The sequence below is a fragment of the Macrotis lagotis genome, chromosome 4 (genome assembly GCF_037893015.1).
Source record: "Macrotis lagotis isolate mMagLag1 chromosome 4, bilby.v1.9.chrom.fasta, whole genome shotgun sequence".
Classification (NCBI taxonomy): domain Eukaryota; kingdom Metazoa; phylum Chordata; class Mammalia; order Peramelemorphia; family Peramelidae; genus Macrotis; species Macrotis lagotis.
The window spans coordinates 179,885,820-179,899,191 of NC_133661.1; positions in this window are offsets into that span (position 1 = coordinate 179,885,820).

The window sequence follows — 13,372 nt, forward strand, 5'->3', positions numbered from 1 at the left end:
TTATATTTACAAAGATACTATTATAATCATAACACATAATATATATGTAGTACAATTCTCCTTATTCTCCTCACTGGATCTATTCTTACAAGTTTTTTTTAGGCTTCTCTTAAATGAATTTTTTCATCATTTCTTATGATACAATACTATTAGTATCCCATCACATTAATATAATTTGTCCAGACATTATACAAATGATATGCACCCCATTTTAGTTTCCAATTATTTTTCACTTTAAAAAGAAACTGCTGTGAATAACTTTGAACCTTTATGTACTTTTCTTCTTTATTTGATGCCTTTGGAAGCATCAGCCTAGTAGGTATTTCTAAGTCAAAGAATTTACATTAATTAGTCATTTTCTTTATTGGGGGGAGGAGAAGAGGGATGGAGATGTTATCTTTATATGTGTATTATATTCCCTTTCATTGTCAGTGGTATGGTAATGGATTAATTCCAACAAATTAATCTTTTCTGAAAGTCTAATTTTTTCATCACTTGGTGACCACTTTTATCATATAAAGTCTAAGATGATAGGAAAAAGAAATCATTTTGATAGTGATATTTACTTAATAATAATCCTATTAATCCCTCCATAATTTGGCAACATAGTAGCGAAAACGCTCCACTTAAAGTTAAGAAGATATGGGTTCATATTTTCTGCCTCTGACATTAACTATCCTTTTGACTATGGGCAAGTTACTATCTCTGAAGATCATCTTTTAAAAGATCTGTATAATGGTGATAATCATAAATTTAATATTGAAATTGAAGGTTTAATTTTATGAAGCTCTACCATACCATACAATCTGAAAATGTCATTTCCAGGTGGGGTAGAGGGAAAAAAAGGGAGAGGAAGAAAATTTTATCATATAGTTAAAAAAATAACAAATTATACAAAATAGATTTGCAGTTTCATGTGCAATCATATTTATTCTCATTCTACATTGTAGAAATGTTTGTTTTATTTCTTAAGTTCAAAGTAAAAATAATAAAATTGGGGTAAAAATAAATATTAAAAGTGATATTCATTTATCTATAGTAATTCATCCAGTTCTATTTTACCTAACCACTATGACTTCCCTGTATTCCCCAAATACATGCTCATCTCTGATATGAAGTCATGAATGTACACACACATTATGCTTATATCTAGCTTTGAGTATTCAGTATATATTGTTCCTCCAATTTTTCTTTTTCTCCTCTACTTATTCTATATTTTCAAGGACAAGCTCAATTCCTACTTCTTTCATTGAAACTCCTTCAGATAGGCAGAATCAAGATGGCAGCTGATAGACAGGAATTCCCAGAAACTTTTTCCCAGAAAACTCCAAATGCCATAAAATCATGACTCTAACCAAATTCTAGTATGGCATAACCCACAGAAAGACTGAGTGAAACAATTTTCCAGCTAGAGACAACATGGTAGATCTGCAGGAAAGATTTATTCCACCAGGACCAGGATTAGAAAGAGAGGCAGTGCAGCCTGGGCTGCAGCAGGAGCAAACCAGCTCCAACCTTCCAGCAATAGCCCATGAGGTGCCTGGGTCCCCTGGGGGATGAGGGTGGGGGGTTGTGGTAGCAGGAGCAGTTTCCAGACTTCTTGACTCAGGGATCCCCAGGATGGCTGGGAGGGTCAGTGGGAGAATTCTGCCACACCAGAGTGACCACAGAGTTCAGGTCAGCTCAGACCTCAGGGTAACCCTGCCCAGGGAAATTGTAGAGCCAGACAACAGCTACTTCCAGGGTGCTCAGTCTATAGACAGTAAAGGGGTCAAGAGAGACTGCAGAGGTCTCTCTGCTATTTTGGGGACAGGACTTTGCTTCTTTGACTATATTCCAATCCAGGACCCAGTCTAGGGCCCACTACCATGAAGGAGGAGGGAGCCTTCTCAGAACCCCAGGGAAGAAGGGAGTACCTGTGACCATCCAATGACTAGAGCAAAGGCTAGGACAGCAGTCAGAACCTCTCATAACACATTGGAGGAATTAAGGTTTGTGGGAAGGTGTCCCAAAAACGCACAAAAGCTTTGGAAGTACATAAAAATCATATAATAGATTGGAGGAGTGAGTAAACAACAGAAAAAAAAAGGAATCTGACTCTAGAAAATTATTTTGGTCCTATGGAGGATCAAAATATACACTCAGAAGATGACAAAGTCAAAGCTTCTATATCCCAAACCTCTAAGAAAAATAAAAATTGGTCTCATGCCATGGAAGAGCTCAAACAAGACTTTGAAAAGTATATATGGAAGGGAGAGGAAAAATTGGGAAGAGAAACAAGAGTGATGCAGGAAAATCATGAAAACCAAGTCAGTAGCTTGTTGAAGAAGATACAAACAAACACCAAAGAAAATAATATGTAAAAGCCAGTTTAGGTCAAATGAAAAAGAGATCCAAATGGTCAGTGAGGAGAAGAACCTTAAGAGAGCAGAATTGGTCAGTTAGAAAAGGAGATAAGCAAGCTCTCTGAAGAAAATAACTCCTTCAAATGTTGGATGGATCTAAGAAAAGCTGATGACTTTGTGAGGAATCAAGAAACAATAAAACAAAAACAAAACAAATGAAAAAATTGAGAAAAATGTGAAATATCTTATTGGAAAACCAGCTTATTGGAAAACATATCTAGAAGAGATAATTTTAAAATTATCAGGGTACCTGAAAATCATAACCAGGAAAAGAGCCTAGATTTCATTTTTCAAAAAATAATTCAGTAAAATTATCCTGATAGAACCAGAAGAACACTGTATATCCTAACAGCAACATGGGGGTGATGATCAACCTTAATGGACTTACTCATTCCATCAGTGCAACAATCAGGCACAATTTGGGGGTATCTATGATGGAGAAAAAATTGTGGAGTTTGAACAAAGACAAAAGATTATTACCTTTAATTTTAAAAAAAAGCCATTATCTTATTATGTAATTTTGCTGTTTCTTATACATCATTTTTTTTCCTTAAAGATATGATTTAACTCTTATCACACTAAACTTAGATTAATGTATAACATGGAAACAATGTAAAAACTAACAGACTGCCTTCTGTGGGGGGTGGGGGGGAGGGAAGCAAGATTAAGGGGGGGAAATGTAAAATTCAAAATAAATAAATTTTTAAAAATTACCCTGATATCATAGGAGCAGAGGGTAAAATAGAAACTGAGGGAATCCACTGATCACCTTCTGGAAGAGAACCCCCTCCCTGCACCAAAAATCTCAGCAATATTATCACCAAATTCCAGAACTCCCAAGACAAAGAGAAAATATGACAAGCAGCCAGAAAGAAAATATTCAACTACCATGGTTCTACCATCAGGATCACACAGAATTTGACAGCATCTACATTAAGAGCATTTTCCCCTATAGTTATATGTAGATTTAATCTCTTCATTTGAAAACTGCCTTTTCATATCCTTTGGCCATTTATCATTTGAGGAATGACATAGCCTTAAAAATTGGATTCAATTTTCAATATACATATATACATGTACATACATACATACTATATATATACATATACATACATATAGATAATGATTAAGTGTCTGAGGCCAAATTTGAACTCAAGTACTCCTGACTCCAGGGCCAGTGCTCTATCCACTGCTCCACCTAGTCACCCTCAATATATTTTAGAAATGAGACATTTATCTGAACCCCTACCTGTGAAAAATGTTTCCCAGTTTTCTAACATTGGCTTCATTGGTTTTATTAGTGCAAAACCTTTAAATGTAACATAGTCAAAATCATCCATTTTGCAATTTATAATGTACTCTATTTCTTGTTTGGTCATAAATTTTTGCCCTTTTCATAGATCTGACACATCAGAGTATTTCTTGTTCTGTTCACTGCTCTACAGCATCACACTTTATGTCTAAATCCTGTACCTATTTTGATATTATTTCAGTATAGGGTGTGAGATGTGTCTATGCCTGGTTTTTTCCTTAATATTTTCAAGTTTTCCTAGCAGTTTTTTTTGAATAGTAAGTTCTTATCCAAGAAGCTTATATCTTTGAGTTTGTGAAACAATAGATTACTATCATCATTTACTACTGCTTCTTTTGTATCTATTCTTATCCACTAGTCCATGAATCTATTTCTTAACCATTCCAGACAGTTTAATGACTGCTACTTTATAGTATAGTTTTAGTCCTAGACCACCTTCCTTTGCTTTTTTAAAAAATTTCCATCAATTCCCATGCTATTCTTTATCTTTTCTTTGCTCAAAAGGAATTTTGTTACAATTTTTCTAGCTTTATAAAATGGTTGCTTGACAATTTGATTTGTATGGCACTGAATAAGTATTTTAATTTGAGTAGAATTGTCATTTTTATTATATTAGCCCGATCTAACCATGAGAAATTGATATTTTTCCAAATTGTTTAGATCTGACTTTATTTCTGTAAAAGACCAAGATGCTGGCTGCTCACTGTGTGCCGTGAGGGCTGGGCTCCACGTCTCACTCTGGCAGAGGTCCTCCACTGTTACCCAACTTTGTGCCTAGTGCTCCCCAGGGTGTAGCTCAGGAGACTCCCCTACTACTGTGAGCTGGGGCTCCCAGAGCTCTGGGGCTGCCTCTGGGAGGCCGAAGTTCTTTCACTCTGGCAGGCCACCCCTCTGGCGGGCCGCCCCTCTGACTCCGGGGAGCAGAGCCTTTCTGCTCTTTTCCAGGTTATCTTGAGTAGGAGAACTGCCTCTCTGGGTCCCTTTGTGGGTTCTGTCTCTCGAAAGTTTAGTTAGAGTCCTTAGTTTAGAAGTTTTATCAGAGAGCGCCTAAGACTGATCCTTTCTTGTTGCCATCTTGGCTCTGCCCCACCCCCCAAGTATTTTATAATGTCTACAGTAGCTTTAAATGGAACTTTTCTTTCTTTTTCTTGCTCTTGGGCTTTGTTGTTCATATAGAGAAATGTTGATGATTTTTGTGGATTTATTTTATATCCTGATATTTTCTGAATTTGTTAATTATTTCAAATAGATTTCTATCAGATATTCTAGGGTTAACTAAGCATACCATCATTACTTCCTCACTGCCAATCTTATTTTCTTCAATTTCTTTTTCTTCTCTTATTGCTAAAGTTAACAAGTCTAATATTATATTGAATGGTAATGATGATAATGGTCATCCTTGTTTTATGTCTAATTTATTTTAAATGTTCCTTGTTTATCCCCATTGCATATAAAGTTTGCTGATGGTTTTAGTTAGATATTGCTTATTATTTTAAGGAAAACTCTATTCCTATACTCTCTAGTGTTTTTAATAGGAATGGGTCTGTATTTTGTCAAAGGTTCTTTTCATCTCTATTGAGATAATCATATGATTGGTTTTGTGAATGATTTGTTCAATTATGTTGAGTGTTTTCCTAATATTGAACCATACCTACCTACTTGGTATAAATCCTACCTGATCATAGCATATTACCTCAGTAATAACTTGTGATCTCCTTGCTAAAATTGTATTTGAGATTTTTGCATCAATGTTCATTTGGGAGATTAATTTATAATTTCTTTGTTGGGTTTGGCTCTTCCTGGTTTAGTTATCAGCACCATATTGGTGTCATAAAAGGAATTCAGCAGAATAACTTCTACTATTTTTAAAATAGTTTATGTAGAATTAGAATTAATTGTTCTTTAAATATTTAGTAGAAGTCACTTGTAAATCCAACTGGACCTGGAGACTTTTTCTTGGGTAATTTATTGAGGGTTTCTTCAATTTCCTTTTCTGAAATGGGGTTATGTATTTTATTTCATTCTCACAAGCATTCAGAGATATGAAATTACATCTAAAATTGCTTTGGCTGCATTCCGCAAATTTTGTTATCATTTTCTTGAATGAAATAATGGTTTATTTCTATAATTTGTTGTTTGATACACTCATTCTTTATAATTAGGTTATTTAATTTCCAATTACTCTTGGATTTATCTTTCCATGGCCCTTTATTACATGCAATTTTTATGCATCATTATCTGAAAATCATGTCGGTCTACCATATTTATTTCTTAGATTTTATTCACCTTCTTAACTTTCTTCTTGTTTATTTTGTTCGATTTGTAGTTTGATCTATCTAATTCTGAGAGGTGGTTGAGGTTCCCTGTTATTATAGTTTTGCTGTCTATGTCTCCATGTAAGTCATTAAATTTCTTCTGTAAGAATTTGAATGCTATACTTCTTGATGCATATATGTTGAATAATGATATAACTTTATTGCCTATAGTGTCATTTAACAAGATGTGATTTTCTTCCTTATCCCTTTTAATGAGATCTAATTTTGTTTTTGCTTTTTCTGAGATCAAGATTGCTACCCCTGATTTTTTTTTTACTTCCCCTGAAGCATAATATATTTTGTTCTAGTCTTTTACCTTTACCCTGGGTATATCTCTCTGCCTCTAATGTTTTTCTTGTAAGCAACATATTGTAACATTCTGTTTCTTAATCCATTCTACTATCTGCTTTTTTTTTATGGGAGAGTTCATTCCATTCATGTTTGCAGTTAAGATTACTAACTCCCCAGTTATCTTTCTCCATTTACACTGTTACTCTTCTCTTTCCTTTTGTTGTTCCTCACCAATGTTTTGCTCCTTTTGCCTTTTAAATTTTAATTTAACTTTGCTTTCCTTTTTATCAGTCCTTTATTTCACTTTTTTTCCTTCCCCCCTCCCCTACACACTTCTCTGATGGGTAGGATAGATTTTTAAACCTATATGGGAATGTATATTATTCCCTCTCTAGGCCAAATCTATTGAGAGTAAGATTTACTCAGTCTCCACATCCTCCCTTCTTTTCATTATGTTTTCACATCTAGTCCCTCTAAGTGTAGTCTCTCCCTTGTTCTCTATAGCACCCCAACTATAACTCTAAAACCCTCTCCAACCAAAGTATAGGAATTAATCTCTCCCTATGTCCCTTTAGCAGTCCAACCATAGCACTATAACCCTTGTTAACTAAAGCATGGATTAAGGCAAGATCACTTCCTGATCTAAATATGTCCAACCCTTCTAAGTATGTTTCCATCCTGTCTCTGTTGTACTACTACTTCCTTGCTTAAAGTATATAGTAAAGTAAGGTCATTTCTTGATTTAATCATGTATTGAATATCTAATTACTCTCCTTCCTTCTGTATCTATGGGAATTACACTCTCACAATCAACATCATTTCATAATCTCCTTTATACTCATATCCTCCAAGTACAATCCTCTAGGTATTTTCAACCCTTTGAATAACATAAGAGAAATACAATGCTCAAGAGTTATAAGTGTCATCTTTCCTTTTAGGGATGTATATATGCAGCTTAATGTTCCTGACTAGTGTTTTTTCTTTTTTCTTTTCTTTCCATTTACTTTTTTATGTGTCTCTTGAGTCTTGTATTGAAGATCCAAATTTTCAGAAAATTTTGGAAGTCATGAATTTAATTGAAAGTTCATCTTTTCCCCTGACAGAATATGCTGAATTTTTCAGGGTAGTTAATTCTTGGTTTTAATTTAAGGTTTGCTCTCCACAATAATATGTTCAAGTCCTCCTGTCCTTTAATGGGGGAACTAAAAAGTCCTGTGAAACTCTTATTGTTGCTTCTTTTTTTGACTGTTTGCAGTATTTTCTCCTTTAATTGAGAATTCTGGAATTTGGCTATGATACTTCTTGCAGTTTTTATTCTAGGAGGGGGTCCTCTTTCTGGAGGTGTTCTGTGTATTCTTTCAAGGATTATTTGTCTTCTGGATCTAGTATATTGGAATAGTTTTCCTGCAAGATATTTTTCCAGGATATTTTTTTGATCTAGGCTTTTGGGTAGACAATTAATTCATAAATTATCTCCAGAATTATCTCCAAAAATGGATATATTTTATAGATTGCTTGTTTTTTTTCTAAAAGGTACCTTAAATTTTCTTTAATTTTTTTCAATCTTTTGATTTTTGATGGAATCTTGGTGCTCATTAAGTCATTAATTTTTTATTTGTTTGATTTCAATTTGAGGTTTTATTTTCTTCAGTTAGCTTTTGTCTTTCCTTTTAAAGTTGGTTGATTTTACTTTTTTGATGACTTCATTCTTTTTCAGTTGATCTTTTTTATTTCTAAAGAAACTGATTTCTTCATTCAATTTTTCATAATTATTCTGCATGGTTCTCATTTTTTTTCATTTTTCTTCTTCTCTTCTTTGGGTTTTAAAGTCATTGTTTTAAAGCTCTTCCATGAGGTTTTGGATTTGAGGTCAATTTATAAGGCCCTTTGAGACTTCCTGTGCAGGTAATTTTTTTTACTACTTTCTTCTTTTGAGATGGCATTTTTGCCATCTCTATCTGAATGGTAACTTTCTTTGACTAGCACTCTTCCTATTATTTTACTTATTTTGATAGTTGAGCTCTATTGCTGGGTTTTGTCCTGAGGTTAGGATCTGATCCCTGGCTTATTACTTGCCAATGTGTTGCCTATGCAGTACAAGTGTTGCCCATGCAGAGGTTTATTTCCTTCCTATGTCCAGGTTTTCCTGATACAAAGATTTGTTCTCTGTCTGTTGCTCCAGGTTTCGCAGGGCTCAGACTTTGTCTAGGGTTGGGATCCACTCTGCTGGCCTGCCATCTAGTTGCTGGGACCTGGACTGCTGTCTGACTGCTGGGGCCTGGGCTGCTGTCTGATGAAGTTTAGAAAAACCTGAAAAGGGAACCAGGAAAACATTTTGCACAGTATCAGCAATATTGTGTGATAATCAACTTTGAATGATTCAACTCTTTTCAGAAACACAATGGTTCAATAAAAATATAAAAATCTCATGAAGGAATATGTCATCCATATCCAAAAAAGGAACTGATGGCCTATGAATGAAGATTGAAGCATACTTTTTTCATTTTCTTTATTGTGTTTTTTTTCTATGGATTTTCTTGCACAGTTTTGATTGATATGAAAATGTGTTTTACATGATAGTACATGAATGACCTATAACAATTGTCATCATTTTTGAAAGAGGGAAGAAGAAGGATGGAGAAAAATTTAGACTCCTGTAAAATCTTGTAAAAATTAATGACAAAGGGCAGCTAGGTGGTACAGTGGATAGAGCACTGACCCTTTTGTCAGGAGTACCTGAGTTCAAATCCAGTCTCACTTAATAATGATCTAGCTATGTGACTGTGGGCAAGTCACTTAACCTCACTGCCTTGCAAAAGCTAAAATAAAAATTTAATGACAAAAATTTTCTCGACAAGTAATTCAGACAAAAATAAAATTCTATTAAAAAGACATCCAATTACTCTAGGTGAAAAGTATCACACTGAAATAGCAATTTATTCTTGCTGACTATATATTGACTTAGAAAACTACAAATCAACAATATCAATGTTACATTGTATTCTTATTTATTTTGTTAAACATTTTACAATTTCTTTGAATTTGATTCAGGAGTTTTGAAGATTCCTACACCCTATGAATTTTCCCTTTGAATTCTTGCTAAATTCATCATCTTTCTCAAGCAGTTTAGTACTCTGTAGAAAGAAAACTAGGGTGCATGAAATATTAGCTTATAAATTCTGTGAAGGCATACTCTTTCTGTATCCTTACAATGAACAACTCATTGTAGGAATATATTGAGAAACAAAATAGCTAATCTTTGTTTTGTGTAAGTATGGATGCTTGAATGTATGTAATCTATGCACATATGTATATACACACATGTATGTGTTAGCTACATATATATGCATTTATTCATATTTGTATATCTTCTACCATATTGTGCATCTTCAAGCTATGGGGTGGTAGAGATCCCATGTATCTAAGTAAGATGTTCTAAGCCACATTTAATCACAGGTTTCTGTTTTATAAAAATATGCATCTTTGTCAAAATTGCTTTAAAAATAGATCAAGAATAATGAACATTAATCTCAATATAAGCATCCATAATCAAGTAACAAAAAATGAAGGTTTTCTTCACAGTGATATGATTTATTCTTTCCTAACTTTATTCCTAATGTAGCAAGTTTTGGAGGATAATCCTATTCTCAGAGCAACTAAAATAATTTCCTTTAGAAATCTGTTTTGGGAAAGATGTGTAGCTACCTACAAATTTCTTTCTCCTCATTGTCATTTTTCTCAGTTGATTAGTCTATCCATAAATATTTATTAAAATGTCTGCTTTGTGGTAAGGACTGGGGATACAAGCATTTACTGTTAAAGAATGTCAGAAGGGGCGGCTAGGTGGCATAGTGGATAAAGCACTGGCCGTGGAGTCAGGAGTACCTGGGTTCAAATCTGGTCTCAGACACTTAATAATTACCTAGCTGTATGGCCTTGGGCAAGCCACTTAACCCCATTTGCCTTGCAAAAAACCTTAAAAAAAAAAAGAAAAGAAAAAGAATGTCAGAAGACAGTGTCTGCTTTCAGGAAGCTTGCAGTAAAAAAGGAAGTTTTGAGGAAACTGCCCCCTCCATTCAAGAAAGCCTTAGATCTTCCAAGAATTTCTAGTGGGAATCTGTTGGATTCTGTCATCAAACACAGCTAGAAATTTTCCTTTTATTTTTTCCAACTTCCTTTTCCCTCCTGCTTGTTATTTTTTTTAAGCTTGTTATTTGGAGGTTTGGTCTAGATTTACAACTATGTATACTAGGTTCCTTAAAGAGAGTTTTAAAATACAGATAGAAGGATTTTTAAGATACATAACTGAATTGTTATAGAGAGAAAGACAGATTAAATTTTAACAGGTTTCATCACATAGAACATAATTATTCATACAGTGAGATGAACTAGTCCTTTGGGCATCAGATGTGTGAAAGGGTGCAGGAATTGCCTTATGCAGCATGAGAAAGATTCCCTGGAGACACATCAGACCACAGAAAAGAATTTGAATCAAGTCCTTGTTGATACAGGCACTTCTTCCAGGGAATTTAAAGGAGTCAGACAGACATCCAGGCAGCAGGAGTTTCTTTGTCTGGTATGTAAAATCATTCACTACCTGACTCCAACCCACCTTTCCTGTTTCTGTATACACCATTCCCTCTCAGGGACCCCGTCAGCTGTACTGATTTTGTTGTTGTTCATTACACATAACAGATTTCATCTCCAGTTTCTTTCCCTTTTCAATTTTGCTTTTCAGAATTCCTGATTCCCAAATTCAACTCAAATTCAACCTTCTTTCCTGATCCTACAACCCCTCCAGTAGTTGCAAGGAATTCCCACCAAAAATTAATATAAATAATAATTAATAATTAATAATTATAATAGCTAACATTTATTTACTATGCAGAAGACACTGTCCTGGGTGTTTTATAAATATTATTTCATTTGATCATTACAACCTTGATAGGTAGGTGCTATCATTAACTGCATTTTTCAGTTGAAGAAACTGAGGCAGACAGATTATGTGATTTTTCTCAGATTTGCATACCTAATAAATTCTTGAGTATAGATTCAAACTCAGGTCTTCCTAGTTCCAGGCTCAGGAGTCTATCTGCTACAACATCTGTCTCTCTTATACCTTTTTTTATATTCCAATAAAAAGTAAATTCTCAGAGGGCAAATATTGCTTTAGTTTTTGCATTTATTCTATCTGTACTTAACCCCCACTCCCCTCCCTTGTTTTCTTCCTTACTGAACCTGTATTTTGATTGCTAAAGGCAACTCATCTTGAAAAATTACTTTCTACCAATGCAGGTTGGCACTTTCTCTGAAAACTAAAGTGTTTTTTAGTATTTAATTTTTCCCTACTTATATGTAAAAATGATTTTAATAATTAATTTTTAAAACTTTGAATTCCAAATATTGCACCTTCCTCCCTCTCTTGTCTCCTCTTGAGAACAATTGCAATTTGATATAGGTTATACATGTGTAGTCAAGCAAAACATTTTCATAATAATCATGTTGTGAAAGAAAACCCTCAAGAAAATTTAAAAAAAATTTGTTTCAGTCTGTATTCAAACAACATCAATTATTTGTCTGAGGATGGACAGCATTTTTGTAATAAGTTGCTTAGTGTTGTCTTGGATCATATTGCTGAGAATAGCTATATCATTCACAGCTGATCATTTTACTATATTGATGTTACTTTGCATATAATAAATTTTACTTGTAACAGTACATGTAACACTTTGCAGTTTTTTTCTGAGGGCATCTTGCTCATTATTTCCCACAACAGTATAGTATTCCATTACAGTCACTTGTTCAGCCATTCCTCAATTGATGGGCATCCTCTCAATTTCCAATGCCTTGTCACAAGAAGAGAACTGCTATAAATACCCTTATATATGTAGGTCCTTATCCTTTTTGTTTTTTCACAATATCTTTTGGGATATAGAACTTGTAGTGGCATTGCTAGAACAAAAATTATCCACAGTTTTATAACCTCTTGGGCACAGTTTCAAAGTCCTCTACAGAATGGTTGAATTCTACCAATAGTGCATTAATATCTTATTTTTTCCATATCACAACTAATATATATCATTTTCCTTTTCTATTCTATTGGCTAAACTAATTGGTATAGGTAGTACCTCAGAATTATTTTAATTTGCATTTCTCCAATCAATATTGAGTTAGAGCATTTTTTCACATGAGTATAGACAAACTTAACAACTTCATTTGAAAACTGCTCATATGTTTTGGTCATTTATCAATTAGAAAATGGTTCTTAGTTGAACAACCTTGATGGAAGCAGGTTCTCTCAGCAGTCCAGAGAACAAAGACAACTTATTTGACTTATATTATCTCCATTCAGAGGAAGAAAAACAAAACAAAACAAAACACACACACACACACACACACACACACACACACACACACACACATATACATACCCCTTTTGAATCTGATGAACATAATCTCTTATGTATCTCTTTCCCTTAAACCTAATTCCTTATACCAAAAATTACTAATTTGTAAACATGTTTATCAAAATTTGTATGTACAATGCTAACATGACTGTTTGCCACTGGGGAGAGGGGGTGGGAAGGGAGGGTGGAAGGAAATTTTGTAACGTAAAAGTATATATGTGCATATGGATGAAAATAAATAATTTTTCAAATGATCATTTTTATAAATTTGACTCATTTCCTTTAAGTTTGAGAAATAAGATCTTTATCCTAGAAACAGGCTTCAAAAATTTTTTCACAAGTACTATTACTAACTGTATTTATCTCCATATTCTCCCCCCCCTTATCATATTCTATCTCTCCTTTCTCCCTTTTACTCCTCGAAGATGTTTTCCTTCTAATAACCTCCTGTTCCATTCTACCTTCTCTTCTATCACTCTTTTTTCTGATCCCCTTTTCCTCCTACTTTCCTATAGAATAAGTTATATTTCCATGCTCAACTGAGGGTGTATGTTAGTCCCTCTTTGAACCAATTTTGATAAGAGTAAGATTCACTCACTTGCTTTATCTCATCCTTCTTCCCCTCCACTGTAGAAGTTTTCT